This window comes from Pseudophryne corroboree, chromosome 1 (genome assembly GCF_028390025.1).
Source record: "Pseudophryne corroboree isolate aPseCor3 chromosome 1, aPseCor3.hap2, whole genome shotgun sequence".
Taxonomy (NCBI): Eukaryota; Metazoa; Chordata; class Amphibia; order Anura; family Myobatrachidae; genus Pseudophryne; species Pseudophryne corroboree.
In genome coordinates, this window is record NC_086444.1 from 1,121,248,108 (window position 1) to 1,121,267,929 (window position 19,822).

At 45.7% G+C, this 19,822-nt stretch overlaps 1 protein-coding gene across 4 annotated transcripts in view; it reads right to left on the reverse strand.

Moving 5' to 3' along the window:
- Positions 1-19,822, reverse strand: part of LOC134927848 (uncharacterized) — a 173,675-nt gene that overhangs the window by 77,382 nt on the left and 76,471 nt on the right. For 2 of the 4 annotated variants that reach the window (XM_063922930.1, XM_063922912.1), the window contains exon 1: positions 5,620-5,835. The exons of 1 other annotated variant lie outside the window; for it this stretch is intronic. The gene's annotated coding sequence lies outside the window, so the exon portion shown is untranslated. Of the gene's footprint in view, positions 1-5,619; positions 5,837-19,822 lie in introns of those variants that run through there. One more of the 4 variants, XM_063922945.1, reaches the window with a different exon arrangement.

The window sequence follows — 19,822 nt, forward strand, 5'->3', positions numbered from 1 at the left end:
GCTCGGTGAGACCAATTTTAAATCTGAAATCCTTGAACACTTACATAAAAAGGTTCAAATTCAAGATGGAGTCACTCAGAGCAGTGATAGCGAACCTGGAAGAAGGGGACTATATGGTGTCTCTGGACATCAAAGATGCTTATCTCCACGTCCCAATATACCCTTCTCACCAAAGGTACCTCAGGTTTGTAGTACAAAACTGTCATTATCAGTTTCAGACGCTGCCGTTTGGATTGTCCACGGCACCTCGGGTCTTTACCAAGGTAATGGCCGAAATGATGATTCTTCTACGAAGAAAAGGCATTTTAATTATCCCTTACTTGGACGATCTCCTGATAAGGGCAAGATCCAGGGAACAGTTAGAAGTCGGAGTAGCACTATCTCAGGTAGTGTTACGTCAGCACGGGTGGATTCTAAATATTCCAAAATCGCAGCTGATTCCAACGACACGTCTACTGTTCCTAGGAATGATTCTGGACACAGTCCAGTAGAAGGTGTTTCTCCCGGAGGAGAAGGCCAGGGAGTTATCCGAGCTAGTCAGGAACCTCCTAAAACCAGGCCAGGTCTCAGTGCATCAGTGCACGAGGGTCCTGGGAAAAATGGTGGCTTCTTACGAAGCGATTCCATTCGGAAGATTCCATGCAAGAACATTTCAGTGGGATCTACTGGACAAATGGTCCGGATCGCATCTGCAGATGCATCAGCGGATAACCCTGTCGCCAAGGACAAGGGTGTCTCTCCTGTGGTGGCTGCAGAGTGCTCATCTACTAGAGGGCCGCAGATTTGGCATTCAGGATTGGATCCTGGTAACCACGGATGCCAGCCTGAGAGGCTGGGGAGCAGTCACACAGGGAAGGAATTTCCAGGGCCTGTGGTCAAGCATGGAAACATCTCTTCATATAAACATTCTGGAACTAAGGGCCATTTACAATGCCCTAAGTCAAGCAAAACCTCTGCTTCAGGGTCAGGCGGTGTTGATCCAATCGGACAACATCACGTCAGTCGCCCACGTAAACAGACAGGGCGGCACGAGAAGCAGGAGGGCAATGGCAGAAGCTGCAAGGATTCTTCGCTGGGCGGAAAATCATGTGATAGCACTGTCAGCAGTTTTCATTCCGGGAGTGGACAACTGGGAAGCAGACTTCCTCAGCAGACACGACCTTCACCCGGGAGAGTGGGGACTTCACCCAGAAGTCTTCCACCTGATTGTAAACCGTTGGGAAAAACCAAAGGTGGACATGATGGCGTCATGTCTAAACAAAAAACTGGACAGATATTGCGCCAGGTCAAGGGACCCTCAGGCAATAGCAGTGGACGCTCTGGTAACGCCGTGGGTGTACCAGTCAGTGTATGTGTTCCCTCCTCTGCCTCTCATACCAAAAGTACTGAGAATCATAAGAAGGAGAGGAGTAAGAACTATACTCGTGGTCCCGGATTGGCCAAGAAGGACTTGGTACCCGGAACTTCAAGAGATGCTCACGGACGAACCGTGGCCTCTACCTCTAAGAAAGGACCTGCTACTGCAGGGGCCTTGTCTGTTCCAAGACTTACCGCGGCTGCGTTTGACGGCATGGCGGTTGAACGCCGGATCCTGAGGGAAAAAGGCATTCCAGAAGAAGTCATTCCTACTCTGGTCAAAGCCAGGAAGGACGTAACCGCAAAACATTATCACCGCATTTGGCGTAAATATGTTGCGTGGTGTGAGGCCAAGAGGGCCCCTACAGAGGAATTTCAACTGGGTCGTTTCCTTCATTTCCTGCAAACAGGACTGTCTATGGGCCTAAAATTAGGGTCCATTAAGGTTCAAATTTCGGCCCTGTCGATTTTCTTCCAGAAAGAACTGGCTTCAGTACCTGAAGTTCAGACATTTGTAAAAGGGGTGCTGCACATACAGCCTCCTTTTGTGCCTCCAGTGGCACCTTGGGATCTCAACGTGGTGTTGAGTTTTCTAAAGTCACATTGGTTTGAACCACTTTCCACTGTGGACTTGAAATATCTCACATGGAAGGTGTCGATGCTGTTAGCCTTGGCTTCAGCCAGGCGTGTGTCAGAATTGGCGGCTTTATCATATAAAAGCCCTTACTTAATTTTTCATTCTGACAGGGCGGAATTGAGGACTCGTCCTCAATTTCTACCTAAGGTGGTTTCTGCATTTCACATGACCCAACCTATTGTGGTACCTGCGGCTACCAGGGACTTAGAGGACTCTAAGTTGCTTGACGTTGTCAGGGCCTTAAAAATATATGTTTCCAGGACGGCTGGAGTCAGAAAATCTGACTCGCTGTTTATCCTGTATGCACCCAACAAGCTGGGTGCCCCTGCTTCTAAGCAGACGATTGCTCGTTGGATTTGTAGTACAATTCAGCTTGCACATTCTGTGGCAGGCCTGCCACAGCCAAAATCAATAAAAGCCCATTCCACAAGGAAAGTGGGCTCATCTTGGGCGGCTGCCCGAGGGGTCTCGGCTTTACAACTTTGCCGAGCAGCTACTTGGTCAGGGGCAAACACGTTTGCTAAATTCTACAAATTTGATACCCTGGCTGAGGAGGACCTGGAGTTCTCTCATTCGGTGCTGCAGAGTCATCCGCACTCTCCCGCCCGTTTGGGAGCTTTGGTATAATCCCCATGGTCCTTACGGAGTCCCAGCATCCACTAGGACGTCAGAGAAAATAAGATTTTACTTACCGATAAATCTATTTCTCGTAGTCCGTAGTGGATGCTGGGCGCCCATCCCTAGTGCGGATTGTCTGCAATACTTGTATATAGTTATTGTTACAAAAATTCGGGTTATTATTGTTGTGAGCCATCTTTTCAGAGGCTCCCTTGCGTTTATCATACTGTTAACTGGGTTCAGATCACAAGTTGTACGGTGTGATTGGTGTGGCTGGTATGAGTCTTACCCGGGATTCAATATCCTTCCTTATTATGTACGCTCGTCCGGGCACAGTATCCTAACTGAGGCTTGGAGGAGGGTCATAGGGGGAGGAGCCAGTGCACACCACCTGATCCTTAAGCTTTTATTTTGTGCCCTGTCTCCTGCGGAGCCGCTATTCCCCTTGGTCCTTACGGAGTCCCAGCATCCACTACGGACTACGAGAAATAGATTTATCGGTAAGTAAAATCTTATTTTCTTTCTAGGAGCTCAGGAGAGCCCCTAGTGTGCATCCAGCTCAGCCGGGCACAAGAATCTAACTGAGGTCTGGAGGAGGGTCTTAGTGGGAGGAGCCAGTGCACACCAGGTAGTCCTAAAGCTTTCTTTAGTTGTGCCCAGTCTCCTGCGGAGCCGCTAATCCCCATGGTCCTTACGGAGTCCCCAGCATCCACTTAGGACGTTAGAGAAATATACCTGTCTGGCAACATCCTCCGATAAACAGCCCTGCGATCCTGGCAAGTATTGTGAAGACTGACATATAAGGAGTCTGATGTATCTTCTTCTCACTTTGTATGTGCCGGCAGTGCCTTACACTCCAGCGTTCATCCACCTCACTGGGCTCAGTGGGCTGACACTGGACTCAAGGGGTGGAGCGACGGAGAAAAAGCAGAAGCAATGAACTGTACTGCTCCTCTCCACCCAGCGAAGTTTACTTCAGCTCCTATCACCGTCTCCAAATTAAATGGAGAAGCAAAACGGAAACTGGAAGTTGCTATTATATGGTGAAGCGATATGTGCACTTGTGACACTCAAGGTAAGTATCACGTGCAGTTCAATTTGCTGGTAAGTATATAGACTGGGTTAAGGTAAGAGTTACAGTTTAGGTTCTACAGGTCTCTATTCCCTCTCGGTTTCCTTTCATGGGTTGAGAAATAAGTCTACTCACGGAAGCAGGTTACACAGTTGGATCATAGTACAATTCAAAATACAATTTACACAGACATTAACTACACAATCATTCTGTTGGATATTTATTAAACTGGAATACTTCTGTAAAAGCTTTTTCCTGTGTAAGAATTTGAAAGAAATTATCACAAGCCACAATACTTATATCATATATAAAGTAGATTCCTCTGTTATACCTTTACATACATCAGGTACAAATTACAACGTATGTTGTCAATAAGTAACTACTTTAACAATCTTAAATATACAACTGAAAAAATACAGTCACCTAAGAATTACTCTACAATCGGGACCCCGTTAAAGAAAACCTCAGCTCAGATTCATTAAGTTTTAAGTGCACTTTGCAGCAAGTTAGTGTCTCCAGATTAGTTGTTAATAGTCCTGAATGACTGTGGTACAGGAGGTATTAAGGGATGAAATCGATCTAGTACTGTCTAGCTAGGGAATAATGTTGCTCTTTCCTGACTGGAGCAATTAACTTTCTGCCCTATTAATGTACTCAAAGCTCAGCAATGCTGCTGTGGATATGTCTAACTGAAGATGATCCTAGCTAGTCCAATGCCCCCTACACACTCGGCGATATGCCGCAGAGCTGCCCGACGGCGTATACGGCCGATGGGCGACCCGGCGGGGGTGCGGTGACGGGCGGAGTGAAGTTTCTTCACTCCCCCCGTCACCCGGCTCCAAAGCAATGCATGCTAATATGGACAATCTCATCCATATTGGCCTGCATGCATAAGCGACTGGGCACCAACGATGAACGAGCACGGGGCTGCGCATTGTTCATCGTTGGTGCCTACACACTAAACGATATGAACGAGTTCTCGTTTATTAATGAACGAGAACGTTCATATCATTTAGTAAAATCTATTAGTTTGTAGGGCCCTTAAGGCACTGTTCCTTTAGTGCTAGCTGACTTATAGCTTCACCCTGCTCTGGTAGCCATACAACAGTCCATCAATTGTCTGTCCCTGGATAACTGGCATGTACAGCACTGTACTTAGGGTTTAATGCCACATACAATACAGTTTTACTGTAGTTAAGCAGTGTAACAGTTTGTGGCTATCTTTTCCTGTGGTATCCAATCTTAGACACAATGCATGCAGCTAAAATGTCTCTGTTAAGGCTGAAATTCCTCTCCATGGATCTCTCTAGTAGTGTAATAGTAAATAATGAGGGTCTAGCAGTGGCACTAAGTCTATGCGCTGTCCAATCTTCTCACTGCCCTTAAACTGCTGGACTACAGCAATAAAAGAGTTAAATGCAAATACAGCTTGGGGAGTTAACTGCTGAAAGCGAGCTCCCTGTGAGTGTTTGTGGGCATGAAAGTTGCAATGTAACTACAGTCCTTCAGAATCGCAATTAAAGGTTTTTCACCACACTGTATCAGCACCCTTCTCTTGTAAACGCCTCCCTTTTCCTTTTGTGCAATGGGGAACCGCCTCCTATCCGCCCACTGCTGTCACTCTCTATCTGGGAGCTGCCTCCAGTCCGCTCCTGTAGGGTTGGGAATACTTGCCTACCTGACCCTCTCCATGAGGGAGAAAACGCTCTGTTCCTGGACTTTCCTGGTAATGTATGATTGCCATCGCTTGTGGTGAAACACCTTTCTTATCAATAAACTAGCTCACCACAGGTGATGGCAATCATACATTACCAGGAAAGTCCAGGAACAGAGCATTTTCTCCCTCATGGAGAGGGTCAGGTAGGCAAGTATGGAGTTGGGGAAGTATGTCACCACACTCTACAGGCCTGCTCCAGCAATAGAAACTCCACCTCACCTCTGCCGCATTCAGTGCATGTCAACTGCGGTCACTGGAAGCTGTGGATATGCTGACGGAGGCTCCCACTGCTCTCTGGTTGCCATTTCTCTAAATATGGTCACCGTGACAGTGGCTTTTACAGGTAACCTCCGCAGCACCTCCTCACACCAGACCAGCCAATGTCCTCTCCTTAAGATGGCCGCCCAACCCTCACCAACTGTCACATCAGTCAGCATGAGCCAGCCTCTCTCTGTAGTTGCATGTGACCTTCAACAATCACTGTAGCCAGCACGCAGGTGAGAGTCTCATTCACCATGCTTTAGGTCTGTAGTTCTAGTTCCACTGTTACCGATGATGCTCTGGCTCCTTTATTTGTAAATGCTGCCTTAATATACATTTAATCAGTAAATGTTCTCACTAGGATTTGGGGTATCACATTCTAAACAGGGGTACCGCTGGAAAAATCTTAGGGGTACATTTACTAAGCAGTGATAAGAGCAGAGAAGTGAGCCTGTGGAGAAGTGCTCATAGCAACCAATCAGCACTGAAGTAACATCTATAATTTGCATACTATAAAATGATACAGAGCTGCTGATTGGTTGATGGGGAAATACTCCACTGGTTCACTTCTCCACTCTTATCAGTGCTTAGTAAATGAATCCCTAAGTCTTTTGCATGGTAATTCCCTGCCCTGCTTGAATACGAAGAAGCAGTGAAAAGCCCTGTTTTCTGACGTGTTTAGTGAAACAGGGCTTTTCACTACTACATAGTAATTAATTAGAAGCTTTACTGTAGGGCATAATGTATCACGGGCATTGTGGTGTATGGCCTAATATTGTGTTGGGGGCATAATATGGTGCAAGGGCATTACTGTGTGGGGCTTAATACGGTGGAATGTTTGTTTTTCCTGTGGTGGCAGAGGTCTCTTGTTGCAGGGTCATAAACTGGGGTGTGATGTAGTCTTTCCCTGCAAGGCCATGCCCATTTTAAAGAGGCAATGCCCATTTTAAAGAGACCACGTCTCCCTCAACGGGGTGGGGGGCATTTTTTTTATGTCTCTGGGGTGGGGAAGGGGGGGGGGGGGGTAGGATTTGCACATTTCTTTAATGCTTGCACTGGGAGCCAAATTGTCTAGAAACAGCCCTGCACAGAAGCAATACCAGCAATAGACGCACACACGGACGTTACAGCACCAACTCAGAATCAACCTCTCTATAATGTCCATAGTTAGTGTTACCAGAACTATGCAGTCTGAAACAAGAGCAATCACAGTGAGCTAAAAACTGAGCTGGCGGATCTGGCCGCATGCATGGATGCAAGTAATAGGAAGCTGCCTGAAGTATGTAATTACTAAGCCGCCTCAAAGAAGAGATATCAGTTTAAGGTTGGATCCTTTAAATCCCACCTAGAAGCTATAAAGAGCCGAAACAGGAGAAACAATTACACAAATATCTTACGTTACTGATCCATCAAGTGAAAGTGGGGCTTCCCCTCACAGCTCACTGTCACTATAGATGGCTGCATGCATTGCATTAATCTCTTGTACAAGAATTTGCTCTTCTTAAGACCCTTGGAATCATTGCAGACCTTCAAGAGGCATTTTGTCCAGCTTCTTCAGCTTCCCAGGCACATTTGTTTGCCCCACGACCAGACTGACATACAGTTTATGTCAAGTCACGCCTCAGACTCAGCAATATAGTGTTATAGTGTTAGTGTTAAGGGGCCCCCTTAAAGCTGACTAATCTCACTAAGTCCCCCTACTGTCTCTATAATATTATTTGCATTAGGTTCTATCTCACAGTCTCTCTTGCTCTCCTTCCTGTGATGTATACCGTCTGGAGGGGATGCAGTGGAGGATGCCGGCGCTCGAAATCCCGGCGCCGGAATCCTGATACGTGACCAAAATGTCAGTACCGGAACTCCGACAACACTTGGAATACCGAAGCAAGATCCTGACCGCCAACATCCTGAATGTAAGTATACTGCTGTGTTCTAGATTCTTGCTGTGGAGGGGTTGGAAGGTTAGGTTTAGGCTGCGGGAGGAGGGTTAGGGTTAGGCTGCAGGGAGGGGAAGGTTAGGTACCCCCAGGGTGATAGGGTTAGGCTGCAGGGTAGGGTTAGGGTTGGGCTTCGCGGGGGGTAAGGGGTTAGGTTTAGACACCACTGTGGAGGGTTAGGGTTAGACTACAGGGGGAAGGGGGATAGGGTTAAGATGCGGGGGTTAGGCACCCCCAGGGTGTTAGGGTTATGTTGCGGAGACGGGAAACTTAGGGTTAGGTTGTGAAGAGGGTGGGGTAGGTTTAAATGCCACCGTGGAGGGATAGACTGTAGGAGGGGGTTAGGGTTAGACACCACCGGGGAGGGTTAGGGTTAGACTGCAAGAGGGGGTTAGGGTTAGGCTGTGGAAAGGGAGGGAATACTTACCTGACCCCTGTCTGGATAATGAGCTTTAGGATTCTGGTGCCAGTCTTATAACTGTCGGCATCCCGACCACTGGTATACAGTAGCACACTCTGGAGATATGCCGAGATACATTTGGTAATGTTAAGTTTAGCTTTGTGTCTGTTTATTGTCTCCTTATGTTGCGTTTTACATATAGTCCTTTTAAATAGTCTACATATTGTACTTTTTCCAGACTTTCGTTTTTATTTTCTATGGTTTATACTATATGGAGACTAGTGATGAGCGGGTTCGGTTCCTCGGAAACCGAACCCCCCCCCCCCCCCCCGAACTTTACCCATTTTACACGGGTCCGAGGCATACTCGGATTCTCCCGTATGGCTGTCGGATTCTCGTCGCGAGATTCGGAATCTATATAAGGAGCCGCGCGTCGCCGCCATTTTCACTCATGCATTGGAAATGTTAGGGAGAAGACGTGGCTGGCGTCCTCTCCGTTTATTAATGTTGCTGCAAATATTTGTGCTTATTGCTTAATTGTGGGGACTGGGGAGCAGCTGTATTATATAGGAGGAGTACAGTGCAGAGTTTTGCTGATCAGTGACCACCAGTTTTATCTGTTCTCTGCCTGAAAAATGCTCCATATCTGTGCTCAGTGTGCTGCATATATCTGTGCTCACACTGCTTTATTGTGGGGACTGGGGACCAGCAGTATTATATAGGAGGAGTACAGTGCAGAGTTTTGCTGACCAGTGACCACCAGTATTATACATTGTCTGCCTGAAAAACGCTCCATGTCTGTGCTCGGTGTGCTGCATATATCTGTGCTCACACTGATTTATTGTGGGTACTGGGGACCAGCAGTATTATATAGGAGGCGTACAGTGCAGAGTTTTGCTGACCAGTGACCACCAGTATTTTACGTTGTCTGCCTGAAAAACGCTCCATATCTGTGCTCAGTGTGCTGCATATATCTGTGCTCACACTGCTTTATTGTGGGGACTGGGGACCAGCAGTATTATATAGGAGGAGTACAGTGCAGAGTTTTGCTGACAGTGACCACCAGTATATATAGCAGTATACGGTACGGAAGGCCACTGCTCTACCTACCTCTGTGTCATCAAGTATACTATCCATCTAGATTCTATACCTGTGGTGCATTTTAGTTTTGCAGTTTGCTGACAGTGACCACCAGTATATATAGCAGTACGGTACGGAAGGCCACTGCTCTACCTACCTCTGTGTCGTCAAGTATACTATCCATCTAGATTCTATACCTGTGGTGCATTTTAGTTTTGCAGTTTGCTGACTGTGACCACCAGTATATATAGCAGTTCGGTACGGAAGGCCACTGCTCTACCTACCTCTGTGTCGTCAAGTATACTATCCATCTAGATTCTATACCTGTGGTGCATTTTAGTTTTGCAGTTTGCTGACAGTGACCACCAGTATATACAGCAGTACGGTACGGAAGGCTACTGCTCTACCTACCTCTGTGTCGTCAAGTATACTATCCATCTAGATTCTATACCTGTGGTGCATTTTAGTTTTGCAGTTTGCTGACAGTGACCACCAGTATATATAGCAGTACGGTACGGAAGGCCACTGCTCTACCTTCCTCTGTGTCGTCAAGTATACTATCCATCCATACCTGTGGTGCATTTCAGTTGTGCGCAGTATATATAGTAGTAGGCCATTGCTATTGATACTAGCATATAATTCCACACATTAAAAAATGGAGAACAAAAATGTGGAGGTTAAAATAGGGAAAGATCAAGATCCACTTCCACCTCGTGCTGAAGCTGCTGCCACTAGTCATGGCCGAGATGATGAAATGCCATCAACGTCGTCTGCCAAGGCCGATGCCCAATGTCATAGTAGAGAGCATGTAAAATCCAAAAAACAAAAGTTCAGTAAAATGACCCAAAAATCAAAACTGAAAGCGTCTGATGAGAAGCGTAAACTTGCCAATATGCCATTTACGACACGGAGTGGCAAGGAACGGCTGAGGCCCTGGCCTATGTTCATGGCTAGTGGTTCAGATTCACATGAGGATGGAAGCACTCATCCTCTCGCTAGAAAAATGAAAAGACTTAAGCTGGCAAAAGCACAGCAAAGAACTGTGCGTTCTTCTAAATCACAAATCCCCAAGGAGAGTCCAATTGTGTTGGTTGCGATGCCTGACCTTCCCAACACTGGACGCCCCCTGCAAGTTCTGGAAGGAGCACCCGCAGTCCAGTTCCTGATAGTCAAATTGAAGATGTCAGTGTTGAAGTACACCAGGATGAGGATATGGGTGCTGCTGGCGCTGGGGAGGAAATTGACAAGGAGGATTCTGATGGTGAAGTGGTTTGTTTAAGTCAGGCACCCGGGGAGACACCTGTTGTCTGTGGGACGAATATGGCCATTGACATGCCTGGTCAAAATACAGTGTCAATTTCCACATTACACAGGAAAGCCAACAGTCCTGCAGGCCTTGTCACTGGCAAGTCTGACTAGTCCTCTCCTGCCTGGGATTCCTCCGATGCATACTTGAGTGTAACGCCTACTGCTGCTGGCGCTGCTGTTGTTGCTGCTGGGAGTCAATCGTCATGCCAGAGGGGAAGTCGGAAGACCACTTGTACTACTTCCAGTAAGCTATTGACTGTCCAACAGTCCTTTGCGAGGAAGATGAAATATCACAGCAGTCATCCTGCTGCAAAGCGGATAACTCAGGTCTTGTCAGCCTGGGTGGTGAGAAATGTGTGTCCGGTATCCACCGTTAATTCACAGGCAACTAGAGACTTGATTGAGGTACTGTGTCCCCGGTACCAAATACCATCTAGGTTCCATTTCTCTAGGCAGGCGATACCGAAAATGTACACAGACGTCAGAAAAAGAGTCACCAGTGTCCTAAAAAATGCAGTTGTACCCAATGTCCACTTAACCACGGACATGTGGACAAGTGGAGCAGGGCAGACTCAGGACTATATGTCTGTGACAGCCCACTGGGTAGATGTATTGCGTCCCGCAGCAAGAACAGCAGCGGCGGCACCAGTAGCAGCATCTCGCAAACGCCAACTCGTTCCTAGGCAGGCTACGCTTTGTATCACCGCTTTCCATAAGAGGCACACAGCTAACAACCTCTTAGGGAAACTGAGGAACATCATCGCAGAATGGCTTACCCCAATTGGACTCTCCTAGGGATTTGTGACATCGGACAACGCCACCAATATTGTGCGTGCATTACATCTGGGCAAATTCCAGCACGTCCCATGTTTTGCACATACATTGAATTTGGTGGTGCAGAATTATTTAAAAAACGACAGGGGTGTGCAAGAGATGCTGTCGGTGGCCCGAAGAATTGCGGGCCACTTTCGGCATTCAGCCACCGCGTGCCGAAGACTGGAGCACCAGCAAACAGTCCTGAACCTGCCCTGCCATCATCTGAAGCAAGAGGTGGTAACGAGGTGGAATTCAACCCTCTATATGCTTCAGAGGATGGAGGAGCAGCAAAAGGCCATTTAAGCCTATACATCTGCCTACGATATAGGCAAAGGAGGGGGAATGCACCTGACTCAAGCGCAGTGGAGAATGATTTCAACGTTGTGCAAGGTTCTGCAACCCTTTGAACTTTCCACACGTGAAGTCAGTTCAGACACTGCCAGCCGGAGTCAGGTCATTCCCCTCATCAGGCTTTTGCAGAAGAAGCTGCAGACATTGAAGGAGGAGCTAAAACAGAGCGATTCCGCTAGGCATGTGGGACTTGTGGATGGAGCCCTTAATTCGCTTAACCAGGATTCACGGGTGGTCAATCTGTTGAATTCAGAGCACTACATTTTGGCCACCGTGCTCGATCCTAGATTTAAAACCTACGTTGTATCTCTCTTTCCAGCAGACACAAGTCTGCAGAGGTTCAAAGGCCTGCTGGTGAGAAAATTGCCAAGTCAAGCGGAACGTGACCCGTCAACAGCTCCTCCTTCACATTCTCCCGCAACTGGGGGTGCGAGGAAATAGCTAAGAATTCCGAGCCCACCCGCTGGTGGTGATGCAAAGCAGTCTGGAGCGAGTGCTGACATCTGGTCCGGACTGAAGGACCTGCCAACGATTACTGACATGTTGTCTACTGTCACTGCATATGATTCTGTCACCATTGAAAGAATGGTGGAGGATTATATGAGTGACCGCATCCAAGTAGGCACGTCAGACAGTCCGTACGTATACTGGCAGGAAAAAGAGGCAATTTAGAGGCCCTTGCACAAACTGGCTTTATTCTACCTAAGTTGCCCTCCCTCCAGTGTGTACTCCGAAAGAGTGTTTAGTGCAGCCGCTCACCTTGTCAGCAATCGGCGTACGAGGTTACTTCCAGAAAATGTAGAGAAGATGATGTTCATCAAAATGAATTATAATCAATTCCTCCGTGAAGACATTCACCAGCAATTGTCTCCAGAAAGTACACAGGGATCTGAGATAGTGGATTCCAGTGGGGACGAATTAATAATCTGTGAGGAGGGGGATGTACACAGTGAAAGGGGTGAGGAATCGGAGGATGATGATGAGGTGGACATCTTGCCTCTGTAGAGCCAGTTTGTGCAAGGAGAGATTGATTGCTTCTTTTTTGGTGGGGGCCCAAACCAACCAGTCATTTCAGTCACAGTCGTGTGGCAGACCCTGTCGCTGAAATGATGGGTTCGTTAAAGTGTGCATGTCCTGTTTATACAACATAAGGGTGGGTGGGAGGGCCCAAGGACAATTCCATCTTGCACCTCTTTTTTCTTTCATTTTTCTTTGCATCATGTGCTGTTTGGGGACTATTTTTTGAAGTGCCATCCTGTCTGACACTGCAGTGCCACTCCTAGATGGGCCAGGTGTTTGTGTCGGCCACTTGTGTCACTTAGCTTAGTCACACAGCGACCTTGGTGCGCCTCTTTTTTTCTTTGCATCATGTGCTGTTTGGGGACAATTTTTTTGAAGTGCCATCCTGTCTGACACTGCAGTGCCACTCCTAGATGGGTCAGGTGTTTGTGTCGGCCACTTGTGTCGCTTAGCTTAGTCACACAGCTACCTTGGTGCGCCTCTTTTTTTCTTTGCATCATGTGCTGTTTGGGGACTATTTTTTTGTAGTGCCATCCTGTCTGACACTGCAGTGCCACTCCTAGATGGGCCAGGTGTTTATGTCGGCCACTTGTGTCGCTTAGCTTAGTCACACAGCGACCTTGGGGCGCCTCTTTTTTTCTTTGCATCATGTGCTGTTTGGGGACTATTTTTTTGAAGTGCCATCCTGTCTGACACTGCAGTGCCACTCCTAGATGGGCCAGGTGTTTGTGTCGGCCACTTGTGTCGCTTAGCTTAGCCATCTAGCGACCTCGGTGCAAATTTTAGGACTAAAAATAATATTGTGAGGTGTGAGGTGTTCAGAATAGACTGAAAATGAGTGTAAATTATGGTTATTGAGGTTAATAATACTATGGGATCAAAATGACCCCCAAATTCTATGATTTAAGCTGTTTTTGAGGGTTTTTTGTAAAAAAACACCCGAATCCAAAACACACCCGAATCCGACAAAATATTTTCAGGGAGGTTTTGCCAAAACGCGTCCGAATCCAAAACATGGCCGCGGAACCGAATCCAAAACCAAAACACAAAACCCGAAAAATTTCCGGTGCACATCTCTAAATTGGAGACATGCCATTATATATTTTGTAGTGTCATAACTGTTCCTTCTTAATATAAAGGCTGTGCTAGCTATTAGTGATCATTCAAATATATGTTATTATGGCTATTCTTCATTATGACCTGCTTTATCTGTGCATCTTCTCCTTTCCCTTTTGTATTGTTTCTCTATCACTTCTACCATCATTTGCTTCTATATTACTTGCACATCATGTCTAGCTCTGCTAAGCCTCCACTGACCCAAAGGGATTGCGCTACATGCTTGCTACCTTAAGGGTCTTGCTCTTCTGCTGAGAGTAAGCCTATCCTGTCCTACATTTTCCTTGTCCATGACACCTCCTACAGACACCCATCATTTTGCTGAGTTCCTTTAGAAATTTGATCTCTCCCCTGTAGAGATCTCCATATAATTGCCCAAATCTAGAACACTCCTCTTCAACTACTTCATACTCAGCGGAATCACTGGGTGCTTTGTTGTTGCTGTTCTTGCCCCTACCTCCCTCCTTCCCTTATTCCTGATGCTTACCCTTCTGTCTGTTGTCTTTTGTGCTAGTTTTTGCTCTGTAGCTGTTATGGTAATCCAATTCCTATAAAATTAATTAATTAGTTATCCCATAGTGACAATGCTATTTGATTGTTAATGGGAGCAATAAAAAATTATTTATGACTGGAGCAGCACTTATTTTATGTCACTATAAATGGTGCCAAGATCATGAAACGACAAAGTTAGTGGTAGGTGGGATGTCCTTAAGAAAGATTATAGGGATTTATGCCAGAAACTAAAGGCAAGGACATCTAGGGTAATATTCTCTGAAATATTACCTGTGCCACGCGCTAGTCCGGAAAGGCAGAGGGAGATTAGGGAGGTAAATGTGTGGTTTAGAGACTGGTGTAAGAAGGAGGGGTTTGTGTTCCTGGAACACTGGGCAGACTTCTCAGTCAGGCACTAACTTTTTTGTCACAATGGATTGCCCCTGAATGAGGAGAGGGCAGCAGTGCTGGGGGTAAGGATGGTTAGAAAGTTGGAGGAGATTTTAAACTAGGTGCCTGGGGGGAGGGTGTAGATAGAAACTATGGGTCATGCAGTGAGAAAAGTAAGAATGGAGGTTGTGTACTAAATGGGGGTGGGGAGTGGGGAGGGAAAGAGCAGCTGGCAAGGGTGCTAACAAGGATATTGCCAAAACATTAACTAACGGCGATTATGGCTCATCAAAACTGCACATAGAAAATCATGTCTCAAGTGCAAGGGGGAATACTTATCTTAATTGTATGTATATAAACGCTAGAAGCCTCACAGGAAAAAAAGAGGGAACTAGAAGTCCTTGCATCAAGCAAACACTATGATATTATAGGCATTACTGAAACTTGGTGGGACGAATCTCATGATTGGATAGTCAATCTGGAGGGTTATACGCTGTTCAGGAGAGACAGATTAAACAAATGGGGAGGAGGGGTATGTCTTTATGTAAAGCCGTTTTTAAAACCTAATATACAGGAAGATATTTACGAGGGGACTGTAAATACTGTTGAGACAATGTGGGTAGAAATTGCATGCGGGGGAAAGTAAACAAAAAAGATAGTATTAGGGCTATACTACAAGCCACCTGGTATTAATGTGTCTGATGAAGAAATGTCACTGAAACAAATTGAAAAAGTATCAGGATTATTAGACATAATATTGATGAGAGATTTTAACTATCCGGAGATCAATTGGACAAATGATTCATGTGATACTGCTTTGGGTAATAGGTTTTTAAACACACTAAATGATAACTACTTACTTCAACTAATCGAGGAACCAACTAGGTACAATGCAATTTTAGACCTGGTTTTAACAAACAATGGGGAATTGATATCAAATATTATAGTAGGGGAGCCCATGGGAAACAGCGACCACAGTATGGTCACATTCAATATCAGTTTTCATAAACAGTCCTATATAGGCTCAACTAGGACTCTAAACTTTAGCAAAGCCAACTTTGGCATGTTTAGGGATGCTCTAAGGGACACTGAATGGGAAATTTTGTTTCAAGGAAAAAACACTACGGAGTAATGGGAGGTATTAAAATGCTGCTCGATAATTATACTCGTAAATGTATTCCCTTGGGCAGCAAACAAAGGACTAATAATTCAAAACAAAAACAAAAAGATTAAGAAAGTAATGGACAAAAAGAGGTGAGCATTCAAAAAAATAAAATCAGACAGGAAAGTGGAGTCATTCCAGTACTATAAGGACTGTAACAAAATATGCAAAAAAGAAATAAGAGCGACTAAAATAGAAACTGAAAAGCCAGTAGCAAAGGAAAGTAAATCAAACCCCATTTTTTTTTAAAATACGTCAACAGCAAAAGATTAAAGAAGGAGAGTATAGGCCCTTTAAAAGACAAGTTGGGCGTCTTAATCAAAGATGATAATGACATAGCGGAAAAATGAAACAAGTTTTTCTCATCTGTATTCATAAGAGAGGACCAGATGACGGGATTAACACATAACCTCAGCAATGATAATATCCCACTGCTAAGTGGACTGAAGTACTAAGTGGAGTGCCACAAGGGTCTGTACTTGGACCAATATTGTTCAACATTTTCATAAACAATCTAGCAGTAGGTTTAGAGAGCATGGTGTCAATTTTTGCAGACGATACCAAACTGTGTAAGGTTATAAATTCGGAGGGAGACGCTGAGTCTCTTCAGAGCGACTTATTTAAACTGAAAGCATAGGCAGGAAAATGGAGAATGAGGTTCAATACAGACAAGTGTAAGGTAATGCACTTTGGTAGCAAGAACAAAAATACCACCTACAGTACATACTAAATGGAGTAAAATTAGGGTACTCTGTACTGGAAAAAGACTTAGGCGTTCACATAGATAACAAACTTACCAGCAGTACTGAAAGGATTGCATCAAAGAAGGCTAACAAAGTATTAGCATGTGTAAAGCGGGGAATTGATGCAAGGGACAAGAGTGTTATACTCCCATTATATAAATCCCTAGTGAGGCCACATCTTGAATACTATGCACAATTTTGGGCACCATACTGCATAAAGGATATCCTGGAACTAGAAAAGGTTCAGAGGCGGGTGACCAAACTGATCAAGGGGATGGAGATGCTGGAATACGAAGAAAGGCTTTCAAGGCTAGGCATGTTTACATTGGAAAAGAGGAGATTAAAAGGGGGACATGATTAACATTTACAAATATATAAGGGGACAATACACGGAGCTTGCAGAGGATCTGTTTTTGATAAGATCAACACAGAGGACACAAGGACATCCGCTCAGGTTAGAGGAGAGGATATTTCGCACACAGAGACGGAAAGGTTTCTTCACAGTAAGGACAATACATGTTTGGAATTCCCTGCCTGAGAGAGTAGTAATGGCGGACTCGGTCAATACTTTTAAAAATGGGCTAGATAAATTCATAATGGATAAGGTTATGGTGGGTAGATCATGCACTATAGTTTTTTTTTTTTTTAAAGAGGAATAAACACAACAGCCGTCATCCGCAGCAGATAAAAATTAGTCCTAAAAATAATATAGCGTAGGAGACCACAAATAGGTTGAACTCAATGGACAATTTGTCTTTTTTCAACCTCAGAAACTATGTATGTTTACAAAAACTGAGAAAATGGTACAAATGTGTCCTCATACACTTAAGGGTATATCTACTAAAAGTCGAAGGGTCTAAGGCAGGCATTCCCAACCACGGTCCTCAAGGCACACCAACAGTGCAGGTTTTAGTGATATCCAGGCTGCAGCACAGATGGTTAAATCAAAATAACTGAGCTACTAACTAAGTCACCTGTGCTGAAGCCTGGATATCACTAAAACCTGCACTGTTAGTGTGCCTTGAGGACCGTGGTTGGGAATGTCTTGTCTAAGGGCCCAATTCAGACCTGGGTGCAGCTGAACAGTTGCTCGCAGGGGCCGCATCGAGGTGGTCTGCGCAGGCACACCAGCCGTTGTGTGCAACCTTACACATTGCGGCCACATCCCTGAATGATGCGGCCGCAATGTGATCGAAAGGTGCGGGTGCTGCACAGGCAGAGTTACGGAATTGTGGAGGTGACGCCGGAAAAACGGGGGCGGGGCAGGATAGTTTTTGGGGTGGTTGTGTGTGAAAAAATATGCCCGCTAAAAGCGCAGCCAGGCTGTGCTGCCAGGGGTCAACCTTAGATCCAATGCCTCCACAATCTAGTAGCGGACACATCGGGGAACAGCCTCACACATGCTTGGCGGCCTTGCCCTGTGCTGGGTGGCCCCCAGCGTTTGCAGAGATGAACACAGATCTGGCTGCGTATGCAGCGATATGCGTTCATCTCTAAATAACCATCTAACACACATTTACTAACAGATGATTTTTAAAAAAAATTAAAAAATCATCTATTAGTAAATGTGGAATAGACCCTGAAAAACAAAATCAACCAAACATTAACCCAACATCGATCAACATCGATCCAAATCAACTTTTCTTAAATATACCCCTTAGCGTTTACACACCATACTACACAATACGCCAGGGCAACTGAGCCGCACCAAGAGGTGCATCACAGATGCACTGAAACCCTACTCATAGGTGCTGGACTGCAACTTTAACCTCACAGGAATTAGTTTTAAGCACATACAAGGCTGCAGATAAAGCACAACGGAACTTGGTGCATCGTATACAGATTTAGACTTAGTGGCATACAGATGTACACATGTCACACATCAAATTGATTGTTTTATAAAATGCATATTTTGAACATGAAAGACGCTTGGCACGGTGGGGTTACCCTGGTCCTGGGACACGGATAGGGGCTGTTCTGGCACAACTGAAGCCAGTGTTTAAGTACATATAGGGGTATATTTACTAAAATTCGTATTTGTTCCGATTTGGAGTGAGAATCATCACGAATGACATCGAAAGTGTATTTGTGCAACTTTTTGAATTTGTTACGCCTCATTTACTAAGCTGTCGTATTTTTTTTTCCCTGTTGTCCGATGTCGATGTCATTCGTATTTTTGTTAGGTATAATGCGGCCGATTTAGAGGTTTGTCGGCCGTGTTCTGAGGTTTTTGTTACGACTGCGTCACATTTCGGTTACGGCAGTGTTTATCCGTTCCCTGCCGCGTTTTTTTTTCTAAGTTTCGATTTTGTCACTCGTCTGTGATTGGTTTGATTCGTGATGGAGGAGTGTCTGTGCTCATTACTATAAAAATGCCCCAAACCGGCCGCACCTCGTGGGTTTAGCTAGTGGAGAGGCGAGAGGAAGGTGTGTTAGGAGTTGGTGAGTTTTGTGGAGTTTGTGGAGGAATTGAGGCGGAGTTTTGCGATTGTTGAGTGCTGCACTGTGTGTGTAAGTAGTCTTGTCATACTAGTTGTGTAGTTATTTAAAAGTCTGTCTAGTTTTTTGTCTTTGTTTTTTTTGTTACGTCTATTGTCATTGTTTGTGAGTGAGTGAGTGAGTGAGTGAGTGAGTGTGTGGTGTGTAGTGGTAGTGGAGGAGTGTGTTATTTGTTTTATTTTCTCAGTGTTATTTGTTGTTTGTCCTGATTATGTCCCAGTCAGAGGTGAGTGAGGTGGAGGAGGTGAGTGAGGTGGAGGAGGTGAGTGAGGTGGAGGAGGTGAGTGAGAGGGAGGAGGTTAGTGAGGTGGAGGAGGCGAGTGAGAGGGAGGAGGTTAGTGAGGAGGAGGGGGAGGTTGCTGCAGCGGCTTCCACTAATAGTGATAGTGATGGTGTTATGGCTCCGCAGCCACGCACCACTACAAAGTTAAGTTCAGTTACACTGAAAATATGGCTCTGGTGCGGGAGCTGATGAGGCATCATCGCCAGTTGTTTGGGTCTGATGCTGCAAAGGTGTCGACACGCAGGAAGAGTGTTCTGTGGGGGAAGGTCGTTGCGGCTGTGAATAGTGAGGGTGTGGTGAGGCGGACCGAGGACACCTTTCGTAAGCGCTTCTACGACATCAAGCGCCGTGTGAAGGCGAAGATGGTGAAGGAGGCTAAATCAGCCCGCCAAACCGGGGGTGGACACCCCTTCCGAGCGTCTTATCGAGATTGGGAGGAGCCTGTTCGTACGCTGATTCCGCCTGAAGTGGTTTGTGCAACTCATGTCCGGGATTCGGATCGGCCAAGGCAGGATGGTGAGTTTGCTTATTTTTTTTCATTATTTGAAACATCCATGCTTTGTC